The sequence below is a fragment of the Corapipo altera genome, unplaced genomic scaffold, assembly GCF_003945725.1.
Source record: "Corapipo altera isolate COAL_440 unplaced genomic scaffold, ASM394572v1 55, whole genome shotgun sequence".
NCBI lineage: Eukaryota > Metazoa > Chordata > Aves > Passeriformes > Pipridae > Corapipo > Corapipo altera.
Window position 1 is genome coordinate 89,289 of NW_020884882.1, and position 14,298 is coordinate 103,586.

The 14,298-nt window shown below is 38.2% G+C and overlaps 1 protein-coding gene across 4 annotated transcripts in view; it reads left to right on the top strand.

Moving 5' to 3' along the window:
• Window positions 1–14,298, top strand: part of CENPP (centromere protein P) — a 129,226-nt gene that overhangs the window by 72,068 nt on the left and 42,860 nt on the right. The gene's annotated exons all lie outside the window — the stretch shown is intronic.

The window sequence follows — 14,298 nt, forward strand, 5'->3', positions numbered from 1 at the left end:
GCACATCACAATATTTAGAAAGTGGGTTATTCTTTGTTTACCTTTCCGAGGCCCTGTTTATGTAAACTTCAGAAATGTCTGACTAATGGAGTTTACCTACAGCAGGTCTCAAAGGCAGTGAAACAGTTTGTGTCTTTAAATTTACAATACATTATATCCAGTTCCGTGCACATCTGACTTCATCTGTTTCTTTAATTAGCTCCTTTCTATGTTAAAAGTCTGGTCTTGCTTTGGAAAAAAAAAAAAAAAGCCTGGAAAATTTATTTGGGCCTTTTTTTTTTTTTTATTGTCCATGGTGCTGTTTGCAAAATGCCTGTTCAAATTGCATAATAGTTATTTTGTCTACTGTGACTTTCTTAAGGCAAAAAAAAAAAAAGATAGCATGCCAAACATTAGAACTTTGGTGCTGTGATATCAACCAAGACAAGGCTTCTGTTACCTGCAGCGTTGCCTTTGCTTCTGTTCCAGCTCCAGTAGCACAGATGGATTATGATGATAAAGAGTCTCCCTATCACTTTTCCCAAGGAATAAAATTACAGTTCCAAAAGCAATCACATTCCCACACAAGAATCTGAAGCATGATCTCAAACTTTCATGAAATCTCAAATTGCATAGATCTGCCTTCACTTGCCTTCATGGAGAAACCAGAGCTTCCCAAGCAAACACTCCCCTGTGTTTTGAATAGCTCGGTTTGGATGGGTTTATTGAGGAAATTAGTATTAAATTGCTGTTTTAAAAAAGCCTCCAACACTTTCTTGGCTGTTCAATAGAAGAGAGCGGGGCCTGAGGGTTGTAATATAAATGTGCTGGGTTCTTTTTTCCCTTCTTTCAGAAGCAAAGTGTTGAATCAGCAGTTCCAGCTGACCCTGGTTTGCAGCAGTGCTGCCTCTCAATTTTGGATGAATACTCGGGGTTTTTTATGATTATTTTCTCCTTTCAGTTGATTCTGGTGGTAGGAACACATTCCTATGTGTATAAAGTTTGTCATAGCCAGTTACATAATGAAAGGGATACACATAGTGGTAGGATCTGGAAAAAATGTTACAACCTTAAAACGGCTTACCCGTATATTTTGTGTGACATAAAGGGTCAGTATGGTAGAAATAAATGTTGCCTTCATGGACATGCTGGTCTTTAATGAAACTGTTTATTATTTCAAGACTTAGATTTAGTATTTTGATTGGAATATAATCGCAATCTCAGATAAAATACCCAGAAATCACATTTTCAGGTCTCCTCTCTACCTCTATTCTGAACTTTAGATAGCAATACTAAAAACTAAATGGGGCCAGTGGTTCTGAATCTACTTTATGAGCCTGTTCTTTTATTTTTAATGTCATTAATTTATTTCCAGTGTCACAGTGTTTTAATCCATGATGTTGGGGGCTTAATGAAGAGATAGTAGTCTGAGGGTATTTTCTTTGCAAGCGTCTGTATATATTCCTATGACACGTTTAAATAACTAAAAACTATATGGGGTCAGACTGTTTGCTCAGACCTTTTCAGTGATTTCTGTTTCCACCAGTGAAAGAATTGGTTGAAAATTAGAATTCTACCTCTTAACGTTTCTGAGCAGTGGAGGTGAATTTCTTAGGCAGTGATAGGAGCACATCCAGCACGTTGAGGTTCAGAGCAGTGTCTCACTCTGGTGAAAGAGGAAATGAAAAAGCGTTCAGGTGATGTTTTGTATTGACTTCTTATGTTATCTCATCAGTGATATAAAGTGCTGTCTCGATTTCTGTGTTGAAAATGGCTGTATTTGTATTCCTCCCTATGTCTGAGGGAGCGAACACGTGCTGCCATATGTGGCTTGTGCTTACACTGCAATCCCTGTTCTAAGCTGGCCTTGTATATGTTTGTTATTCTAAGGCAAACGAAGTGCTTTTTCATTTTCTAGCAGTGTTTATAAATGTGGTTTACATAAAGTGATGAATCTGACATCAACAGCACAATTCTGCCTTGGCCCCTGCCCACCACATTTTAACAACATGACCTATTGCTTTCGTGCTCGCAGCCGGGCCATGTGCAGCGCACTCACATACTTGGGTTCGAGCTCAGTTTTGGCTCTCCCCAAGCTGGACCACACCACTGAGCCAGCTGAGTGGATCAAAACTGCTCCTCAGCTTCTGTAGTTCGTCTTGGTCCTTCAGTATTTATGTGTGGATATATTACAAAATAATTTTTATTTATTATCGTTCACGAATCAACTTTTGCCTGTAAATAGAGATGAATTTCTTTGTGTGTGTTTTTGGCAGCTGACTTAGAAACTGCAGCAAAATATAGTTTCATTTTGCAGTCCCAGTCCTCAGTCCCTGATGTTTATTAGCAACACAACAGTATTGAAGGGCGGGTCAGAGCTGGCAGTGTTGAGAGGCTGTGTACAAAAAGAGCTGTAAATTCGAGTGTGCATGTCCATACATCTGTGTGATTGTCCTGGATTATCATGTGTTGTATGGATGCAAGGATCTGGAATGACTGGAGGGACAGAGTAATCACCTGAAGAAATACCTTATTTTTCCCCCTTGCAGGGAGTTGGTGTTGCCTTTGGACAGTAAGTTGTGTTCTACCTTAGGCTACAGATAAATACAAATTTCTCTGTGTGGAAATACCCATCTCAGAAGTCCCCAGGTAGCTTATTCCCACCTCGATGCTCTTCTCCCTGGTCCTGTAAAAAGGTTTATGCACCAAACTGGATCAGGAAACTGTTTTGCCTGATCAGTGAAGGTCTTGAAATAGTTTTGGTGTCTCTACATGTCAATTATTAGCCTTACTCGTGATGTTGCTCACAAGTTTGGATAATGTTAAATGGCATTTGTATGGAATATGGGTATTTATCTGCCTTAGAGACATTGGAAACACCAGACATTCTTTCATGGAAAATCAAACAGTAGTTAAAATGAAAAACTCAGCAACCAGTGCCAAACTACTGAATCACTCCAACAATAAGTTCTAAAGGAAAGTTTTCTGTTCCGGAATAAAAGCTGGACTGAGAACAACATTTCCTCATGGACTATCAAGGATTTACTCTGCCAGAGTTTAACAGTTCTTTAAAAAACCCCAAACCTTGATCACCTGCAAATGCTGATGTTTCCCTTTATTTTAACAAACAGTATGAATAATATGGAAGTGTAAATGAATGCACTTTCTTACACAGTCTTTGCCTGGATTCATATTGTTCAGAACATAAAGGCAATGTTTAAAATGACAACTGTCATCCATTTCCAGTGAGTTATTAATTTAAAAAAAAAATAGAAGTGTGGCTTTTTAGTCCTTTGTATTCCAGGAAAAAAACACCTGAAATATTTAAAGTATGTTAGACTGAAAAGATAATTGAATTTTGTTATTACATTTTTTCGTAACTTTACCTACCCACAAAAGTAATTTATATTATAGTTAGAAATTCAAAGAGCCAAAAGAAAATTACTTTGATTCAGTTTGTGATAGACTGTTAGAAGTGAAAGCAGTAAATATCACATTTTTAAAATAGAAGCGCAAATTTTAGTCGAATACTATGTCCAGTGAAGAACCTCAGTCTTTAAATGTTTACATGTACTTTTGAGTATCTCTCTTTTGTAGATGGAAAAAGTAACAAGGTTCCTTGAAAGATCTCCAAACGCAATTTGTTTGCAAGTTTTGAAACACACAATTTGTTGCTTTGGAATAATTGAAATTAAAGCATTCAGAATCATTACTAATGAAAAGAAGGATATTATTTCATTGGAGAAGTCATTTCCCTACCTTACTAATTAACCCAGCCTGTGTTCAGATGTGTGTTTTGTCCCTGGGAATTTTGTAGGATGGTCTCATTTGTTTTCCATCATCACAACAGCAGTAACTCTGTCATGCAAGGCTGGGTCTAACCCTAAATACTCCCAGTAAATTAGGACTCTTCGGAAAAAGTCTGTTTTAATTATAGTTAATCACTGCTGTTATGGTTTTAATATTATTTTCTCATACCTATGCTACTAATAAATTATGAGTACTGTGTAATCTATATTATTTTCAAGTTGGCATTTTTAAAAAGCAATTAATATTTGCTTTAATTACTTATATACCATAAAGTGGTTTTTTGATTATTTTTTTTTTACCATTCATTTTTTCCCATTTCACCTATAGGGGAAAACCACAAGTAAGAATGAGAAGAAAAGGAACAAATAGAGAAATTAACTGTAAATTAGGGGAAAGCTGCAGTTTTTGATACACTGTAACAAATCCAATAAGGATGCTGTTCAGTCTATTTTTTCTGCAGTGAAAACATGCTGAGGTTCTGCAGCTCTCCTTCTAGTTCTGCTTACACAGGTAAAAATAAAACCTGTGTGTATAAAGTAACAAACACACTCCTGGTGTCAGTCCCTCTGTGGGACCGTGGTATTCCAAAGGCTGGATCTGCCACAGCCTGGAACAAATGTGTTCCCTTCACTTAGGGCAGTGAAAGCCTCACCTGCCACGGGCAGGGCTGGGGTGTGGGAGGTGTTGGGGCAGGGCTGACACAAAAAATAATCATGGAATCACAGAATGGTTTCCATGGAAGGGACCTTAAAGCCCATCCAGTTCCACCCCCAGCCATGAACTGGGACATCTTCCACTAGCCCAGGTTGCTCCACGCCCTGTCCAGCCTGGCCTTGGACACTCCCAGGGATGGGGCAGCCACAGCTTCTCTGGGCAACCTGTGCCAGGGCATCCCCACCCTTAGTAAAGTATTTCTTCCTAACATCTAATCTAAATCTCCCTTATTGCAGTTTAAAGCCATTTCCCCCATCTGCCCATGTAAAAAGTCACTTTATATCCTTTTTTATGAAAAAGGAAAGAAATAAGAAGATGAAAACTTCTAAACTAAGCTAAAAGGCAATGTAGAAATCCCCAGAGAAGTTCAAGTTCTTGGACAGATATCCTAATGTACTATTTCTAAAGGTATTTGTTTGGAAACACTGGAGTGTGTTAGTTAAGGAGCTTTGTACTGTGGACAGTTTTGCACTGCTTTTTATCATGGACAGAAATTCACTGGATGACAGGAGTTGCTTTTACCACACATTGGAAATACTTATGTGAATTGAAAGAAAACATATGTCATAATTGCATATTAACTTGTGCTGTGGAAAATGAGATCTTTTTGGTAGGACAGTTTATAAAGCAGAGACTATTATTTGCTTCTTGAACACTAATGTTCTACAAAGGATAATTTCCATGTGGCTTGCCCACAGCACTACAAAGGAGCTTTGAGTTTAGAACATAAACTCACTTACCAATGGATAATTTATTTCGTTGAATAAGCAAACTACAGCTTTGATAATTTCATAGACTCATAGAATCCTAGAACAGTTTGGGCTGGAAGGGACCCTAAAAATCATCCAGTTCCAACCCCCTGCCATGGGCATATGTCAGCATATGATTCATACTGTGACTATAATTCTGTTTCATGGGTATTAGAATTTTTGTGTGTTTTCCAATTAATGTAAAAGATCCACATCTCCTCACATAAAAACCATGGGCTGTTCTTTGCTCAGAAGATTGGAAAGGTAAAAAAGAAAGTTAATCACTGTTTCTTTCATTTAAGGTTTTACCAGAGGCTCTCAAAATAAATGCAGAATATAGGTAATATGGATTAATTTGAACCCATATGTTGTCAAGAAATAGAGAGGATAATTATTTTGCCTCTTCCAATGCTAAAACTAAAGAAGTCAGTGGGTGGTAGGTTCAAATCAAAAGGAAATACTTCATCAAACATTCATAGTTGAACTGTGGAAATGTGCAAAAAAGTGAAGTGGATTTTAATGTTTCATTTAGACCCAAGAAATAATTGGTCTAATTGAAAGAGGAAAAGTCTTGCTTCCTGAATTCTTTGTTATGGGAGCCAAACTGAGCTGGAAAAAAATGGAGAAAGAGTTTTCCCTGGAAGACTGGTAGTGAATAACCTTCACTGAGTAAGTCCAGAACCTCCCTTCATTAGAAGGAAGCCACAGATGTTTATAAAGAGCAGTCACTTAAAGGGGGGTATGAACCATGAAATGTTTGGGAGGGCCATCAGATTTTTTAAGGAACTGAATGCACGAGGATAAAACATAATGGTGTAGCCAACTTTCAGGGACTGGGAGAAATTGCTGTGAAAAAAAAAACGTTTAAGTACATTTTAATCCTTTTTCCTAATTTTAATCCTTTAAAAATACCATTACGTAACTCTCTTAGAAGATTCTTGTCTGTGTTGATAGTGTTGCTGAAGATGTAATATTTCCACAGCTGTGTTCAGTATTACTCCTTTGAGAAAAATATCTGTCTTGTGGAAAAAATAAGTCAGCTTTTATGTATTGCTATCATATGAAAAGTTCCCACAGAGAAACGTAGATTTGTTTTAGGAATCCTACATGGAAAACCTATGGATTTCTGTGTATATATTCATAATGCTACACACTTGGAATGCAAGTTCTTTTCTCTGAATTAACAGATCTGCTTCAAAGTACTTTGTAGAAAACAGTGTATTGTGAGCTGGTCTGAATAACTCAGTTTAGCAAAGATATGTTAATGTAAATAACAACCCAAGGTTATAAATCCAAAGTTTGCATTCAGTAACTGTGGGGAGATCTACATCCTGTACAAAGACTTAAACAAAAGAGATGGGATTTCTACCAAGTTACAATAATTTGTTTACTCAGTGGCTGTGGGAATTTCCTTGCATAACAGACTGTTAAAGAAGAAATGACAAGGCAGATGTTTTTCTAAGATTGACATTTTAAATAATGCAACTGTGAATGCTTTAATTTACTTCAATTCTTAAACCCTTGAAAAAAACCCCTCCATTTAATGAATGGAGCCAGGATGGCTCAAGCAGGACTGTTCTGGGGAATTCACTCAACTCTTGAGTGTTTGTTCACTTGTAGAGACTCCAGAGAATGTTTGTGTCCATTGTGATTGGCAGACTCACACGGAAGGACATGAAGCACTAGGAAGGAATATCTTTGGCCTTTATGGGAAAATGGAATATCTGAGCCTTTGCACCTCCCAAACACCAGGTGATTTATTGAGGGCAGCACAACAGTTGTTGGGCCTTATCATAAATAAGCAATATTGAGGCATCCCCCCCAGTTGCCTTCTCCTGTTAGCCAGCATGTTTTCATCCTCTTGTAGAGGAGAAAATAATGTTTACAAAGGAAGCTGCAGTCTGGGGGAAAGATAAGATCTTTCATTTTTCTTGAGGTTAATACGGCCTTCCAAACAGTTGTACTGCACATTTCTCCAAGCTGAAAAAAATCACAATTTCTGAATATAGAGCTTTGAATTCAATGCCCCAGAAAAACCTCATTGCCCATGGAAATAAAACTTTCAAGTGAAAATAAGTAAAAATTACTAATTTTAGTCACCAGGACAGTTAAGTTTTGAGAGTAGCCCTTTGGATTCCCAGGTATAGGCGTCAATGAAAGACAGACCTGTAGGAAATACTAAAACCAGAAGCAAAGTTTGATCTGTGAGTGACTGCAATAGAATATTGGGGGGGAGGGCTCATGTAACACGACTCAGCTACAACAGCAAGAGGTCAAGTTGTCCTCAGCCCCCAGCCCACCTCAGTGTTCAAAGGAGATTCCCTTTGTATCTTACATTACCCTGGAACACTGCAGTGGTGGGAATTTCGACTAGACTTGAGTGCAGGGCAGAGGCAGTCGTGTGGAGCTCCAAGGAACTACAGAGCAATGACCAGACTGTGTGTTGGGAAACTTCAGGAGCTGTGTTCACAGGCTGATAAAGGCAGTAAGCACTTCATGAAATGTGGAAGATGCTGCTCTGCACAATTAGGCAGGATGGGGCAGGGCTCTGAGGGCAGTGTGTGAGCACAGTTGTCCTGGATCAGGGCAGAGCCCATCCAGGCCAGTCCCCCATGTTTGACAGTGACCAAAAATAGCCCCCAGGGAAAGGTTTAGTGCTGCTTCTGGTGTTCCTTTGCTTTTGCTTTCCTCAAAGCAAAATAAAGCTGTGTTTTGAGGACAGAGGTTTCATTTAGTTTTGAGATTCACCCTGAAGTAATTTGGCTTTTTTCTGCCATTCCCAAGGGAGCAGCATGAAGTTGTGTCAGGGCAGGTTTAGGTTGGATCTCAGGAAAAGGTTCTTCCCCCAGAGGGTGTTTGGGCACTGACCAGGCTCCCCAGGGCAGTGGGCACAGCCCCAAGGCTGCCAGAGCTCAAGGAGGGTTTGGACAACGCTCTGAGGGACAAAGTGGGATTGTTGGAGTGTCTGACCAGAGCCAGGAGTTGAACTGAGTCCTAGTGGGTCCTTTCAACTCAATCTGTAATTCTGTGATCCTTTCAAGATTGATCAAACATTATCCAGTTGAAATGAGGGCATTTATTGTGTGGAAAAGTTGACACCACAATGCTAACAAACCTGTTAGTTTAGTTTTGCTTTACTGGGGTATTTCAGTATCATAAAAGGGGTGGTAACTTATCAGCAATTGGTTTTTGGTGTGGGCAAAATGTTCTCTGCAGTACTTGACTCTGTGAGTTCTGTCAGGGATGCACAGTGGTGTGTGAATGTGTTCCCAGAGGTAATTTAGTGACCTAGTAACTGCTGCATCTTCTTCATCTTGCATCATATAAAATGAAATATTTTTATTAAAAGTTCCATTTTATGTTCTCTCTTCACATCTTAAAGTGAAAAGTTAAAAACGGTGTTAAGTCTTTATGGGTCTATCCTGATGGAATTGTAATGGAAAATAGGGTGTCTGTTACCAAGGAACATTACATTTGTAATGAGACACTGTAACTTGGATATTGGGGATGTTAAACAGTATATTTCCATTGAATTTCATTATAGCACTTGCACCAAAATCGTTAAAATCACACTTGCAGGCATTGGAGTGGAGCTGCTTGGTTCGTGAATTGATAAAACTTACGAGCAGTGTGTTAATTTATTAGGAAAATAAAAAGTGAGATTCATTTTGGTCATATGGTCATTTCCTAATGTGGAAAAGGAGATCTGTTTAATACATTTTAGAGGTTTTGAAGTGACGTCTTCGCTACTTTTAGATGGAAAAAGTGTTCCAACATTTTTCCACAATACTTTGGGCTTTGAGACTGTACAGAAGTTGTTGACATCTTTAAATCAGAGCTCTTATTTCACATGTCTGCTGTTTTTTCCTCATTTAAAATGGTTTTCAGTGTGCCAAGAGAAGTAAAATTAAGGCCTTGAAATAGAGAGTTTGGGATTCAATGGTAAGTAACTGTAAGAGAAGGGTCATGTTACTAAATATGCAATAGCTGCAGGGATTTCTTTTGTTCATTAGGAAACAGGAATGTGTGTCTGCTGAATTAGTCAGATATATTATTATAAACTAGTCTTTTTGGATGGATGTTTGTACCTTTCTCCCTTCAAGAAGACAGTAAGACTGTTGTGCAGGTTTTCTTTCAAGTGAGTGTAGGTTACATGGTTCACTGCCCTTTCTGGTCCACTAAACCTTCAAATGCAGCCAAAACCAGCTTTTAAAGGAAGTGTCCTTAAAAACATGAACTATTTCCAAAGTGTTGGCTTCACCTCTGTGGTTGGGACATTCAACAGGATGGTCAGAGTATGGTTCTGACCCCCTTAAAGTGGTGATTTGACCCAAAGTTTGGCCTCCAAAACCTGATGGATGACTTCAGCAAGGAGTGGTGGCATAAAAGGTGTAACACATGCTGGCATTGCATGTTCAGTGTTGCTTTGGCATTGGTTGCTTGAGGCTGTAAATCCAAAGAGGATATAAGCAGGTCCCTGGGATTAATTTTTAGGTGCCTACACTTCCAAAATGAGTAGAGATTTGGAAGTGTCCTAAAGAAGCTTCCAGGGCATCAGATATTGTATTGGACAATCTGCAGACTTGTTCTCTGCAAACTGCCTCATACAGGAAATTACCAGAATTATTGAGTAAAATATTTTGGTAGTGTTTGCTTGTATTTCTACTATTTTACTGTCTGTAGTTTTGTCTGAAAATTGTATACATCAGAATATAAACATAGTACTTAAATTAGAACATGTTCTCTCTTGAGAGTTTCAACTAGTTAGCACTGGTATTACTATACAGCAGAAATGATAAACTGTTTATTTTCTTGCTGTGATGCAACTGTCTGTAAAGCTATGGCTTGAGAGAGATCTTCAAAGTTCATTAATTTCTTTCAGTGAAAGCATAACCAAGTTGTTGGTAAAGAAAGGATAAAATCATGCTTCCAAGTTGTGATTTTTGTTCTTACTGAATGCTGAGGGGTGTTTGCAGTAACATGCATGGGGCATGTTTCAGAGTTGAAATTCAGAAGTTGTATCAGCCGCTCCCTGTAGTGTTTCTGTAATAGAGAATTTACTGGGTGAAGTTCACTTTGTCTTGGGCAAATAGGAAGCAATGATCACACCTAAACTCCTTTTTGGGGTAAAGTTTGAGTGATTTGTTGCTTAGTCATGAGGGGATCTCTATTCTTTATTAAATTGAAATGGAAAGTGGAGAAGGGTGTGGACTGTGTGCTCAACATTTTTGGGTTCTCAGAGGTTCTAACAGCCTCGACATGTGGGCATTAATAATTAAAGTCTCACTTCAGGAGGCATTTGGTGCCTTTATTTTTCTGAGGTTTTGGTAGGGTTTTTTTGGAAGAAAGATCTTTTACCTTGCTTAGAGAAAACATTCCTTCAAGTTCAGAAAGCTGCCCAAGCTTCCATGGTAACCAACTGTATTTTGTTGGACACCTTTGCAGTTTTTATCTTACCAGAAATGCATTTCCCTGTGCCCAAAACAACCGTTCAGGCAGATCCTCAGAGATCTGTCATCTTTTAACGAGTAGAAAAATCCTACTCAAAACCAGTGACAACGTCAGTACCTTCTGTATGAGTCTGGTGATAACCACGGGATGTCATCTGCTGCATTTCAGTTTATAATGGGACCTGTGTGAAGGGTTTTAGCAAGTCTTGTCAAAATTCTTGTGTGTGATGCAGGAGCCAACAATGCAAGTCAGAACTTGGAAATCTAACAGCCAGAGAGTCTAAAACCACAAAATTCCTCTTATGCCACAAAGCATTGTGGTTCTGGAATTGCTCTGGCTATTGAATCCTTACCTCAGCTATTCCGGGTCTCTTACTGATTTTAAAATATCTTACCTCTCATAGTGTCAACATTTACATTACATCCTTGCATTTGTCTGTGGTTGGAATACAGAAAAGTTTGTATTCAGGTTTCTGCTGTGCTGTCAGTAGTTTCCTCTCTGAAATGGTTAAAAAATTCTTTGCAGTCTTAGCAACTTGCAGCTGATCCTCTCTTGAATTTAGCTGTGAATACAAGTTGCAGCTACTTCTGTGTCTGGAGAACAGGAGAAGTGAGAGTATTGCTGAGTGAATCCCCAAATCTGATTGTGTGTCAAAATTGTTACTTTGGTGGTTTAACAGTTTCTCCCTCAAACCCCATTCCCATCAGGGACTTGAGGCTCTCCCAGTACCTCTCAGCTGAGCATCTTCTCAGACTAAAAGATCAAGCAGTGCCAACTCCTGTAAAACTTAGGAATTTTTCAAGGGACCTGCGTGGCTGAGGTTCAAACAAGTTCTTTCAATCCCACAAGAATATCTGTTGGCTAATTTTTTGCTTCATAGTATTTTACAAGACTTCTGAGTCTGGTAATACTTTAACAGAACTATATTCCATTCTCAGTCACAGAATCACAGAATATTCTGAGTTGGAAGGGACCCACAAGGATCATCAAGTCCAATCCTATGGCCTTCTTGAAGTATATTAAGTATGATCACATATATATATATACACATAGTATATTAATATATTTGTATAATATATGAAGTATATTAATTTCCAATGCAAGCCAACAAAACTTAATTGTTTGCTCATTTTAGAGAATAAGCAGTCACTGAAGGATTTTTGTGTTGAGTTGTCCTTGCATATTTTTAACCTACTGGTGGCCAAATATTCTGTTTGTTCCCATATTTTTCTTGACCAAGAATGGTCAGGTCACTTCACTATGTCTTACTGTGACAGCTGTTTAATGGTAATAATCCCATTTACTTTTTTTATAAAATCCTTTGATTACAAATACATTGTCAAATCACTGTTAAAAAGTGATGGGAGTTAGTTTAATAAAGCCTATTCCACTTCCAGTGTAGCTGACAGTTTTTGAGGAGTGGACAGATTTAAACTGCTTACACTTGACACATGGAAAAGTTATCCAGGTTTAATTGCCTGTGTATTTCTTAAGTGAGTAAAAACCTATTCATTGCATATCCCTCATCCCTTGGCTTTTTTCTCCTTCTTGGTCTTCTGCCTCTGCTACTGTTGTGTTCTGATTCCAAAATGGTTTTCCTTCAGTCTCCCTGTTTCACTACTGTGGTATTATATTTGCACCATAAACTTTAAGTCATGTCCTGTTAGTGAGGGCTTCTGTAGGAACAATTTATCACGCTGTGCTTTCAGGTGAGCTTGATACTCATTGTGTTTAACCCCCAAGGGAATACTCTTAGACAAATTACTTGCATGGAATTCACTTTTACGACATCTTAATAGTGAAAAAGTATATATTGGAGAAAAAAGTATGCTAATGGTCTCAAGAATTCCATCTGTATTTTATCTGTGTTATCCCCTGCAAATCCAGTGGAGATTTTCTAGTGGGGCTTATGAGTCTGAATGTTTTGATCAGAGAAGAATTCTATTTGAATGAAAATACTCGCAGCAATATATGGTGTTTTATTATATTTATTATAAGACTACATAAAATACTGTAATACAACAGGTTGTTTGCTTGGAAATTCCCTCCTTGTGTCAATCTGTGTATTCAAAATGCTTAGTAAGGCTTCTGAGAGCTCTGCTCAGCAGTGCTGCAAAGGAAATCTGAAGTTGTTAAGAAATAGTCTAAAATTATTCATTTTAATAATTTAGGGTTCTTAGTCTCTCAAAACAGTAGTTTGGGAACTTCAAGATATTCTACAAAGACAAAGGAGCATTAAGCAAAGTGAAAGGGAATGAAGGAATCAAATGTTGAAAGTGCACAAGAAATGAAAACAAACCACCTAAAACAGGACACGGTGTGTAAAAACTCAGCCTGTTGGTGTCACCATTCTTTACCAAACTTAGCTGATCACTAAGGCAGGGCTTCTGACTGTAGTTTACCAGGAAAAATATCCAAAGCAATCTTTTTCAGAAATCCATGTATCTTAGAATTGCTTCTTACAAGAAGTGTGTTATGTTTTGACTCGGTGCAGATCGAGCCCCGCTGAGGTCATGGTCTATTTGAGTAAGAGAGAACTTTGAGATACAAGGGTGTGATTTGGTTTTTTCTAATCTCGAATGTGAAGCTTCAGAGCGAACAAAACTCAGGTTTTCATGCATGCTGTCTACAATATGCTGAAAGGAACGTTTGGAGGCCCTTCCCTGTTAAATGTGTGTGATCAGGGTGCTGTGTCTGCGGGCAGTAGGTGTTGGGATGTGGGAAAATTTCCCTGTGGGAAACGCACAGGGAAACCTTCACTTCCAGAGTGAGGGCAGTAAAATTGCAGGGCAGTGGTTAATATGTGTCCTTTGAAGGTTTCACAGTGTGCAGCCGCCTCCAGCTTTTATGTGCCCTTAAGAAAACCAGTCCCTGTATTAAACCATTTCATCCACTGTTCTGATCTGCTCTGAAGAAGAAGTGGTTTGAGAGCACACCTACAGGAGTGAAGAAAACAGAATGCTTTGGGTTTTTTTTTTAATTCCTCACAGAACAACCCAGAGAAAGTGGAAAGTAATTATGTGAAAAATAATGACTGGTCAGTCCCCGTTTCCTACCACCAACGTGCTCTTATGAGGAAGGGCTTAGAATCCAAGAAATATGAAAGATGGTAGCATTACTTTCAATTTTTATTGAAATTTTTCTTTAAAAAAAATATCATCTACTTCTTATCAAAATTTTGGCTACTTCAGAAAAAGAATATAATATTAAAATCTGGAACCGGATATTACAAAAGGTTCTTTTCTACGAACCGAGACATTAAAAACATCTTCAAGAGCCAGAACCCTTTTCTAGGGAAATAAATCTGTTTGTAAACATTTGCTCTTTATATCTGAAAAGAAATTCATATTGAATGTGTTCCTGAACCTCCTTTATCAACATTGTCTCTGAGTGGTGATTTATGACTGTCTAGAAGCGTTCAAATAACTACTAACTGGATATTTTAAAGTTTTGAGAAAGTCTAGTTAGTCACCTAAATGGGCAACATGACCCTAATCCTATACAGTATAAAAAAATCTAACAAATCAACTATGGTACAAATGGATGGAACCTATCACTGTGAGTGGAAAAATAATTTAAAAAAATAAAATGTGCT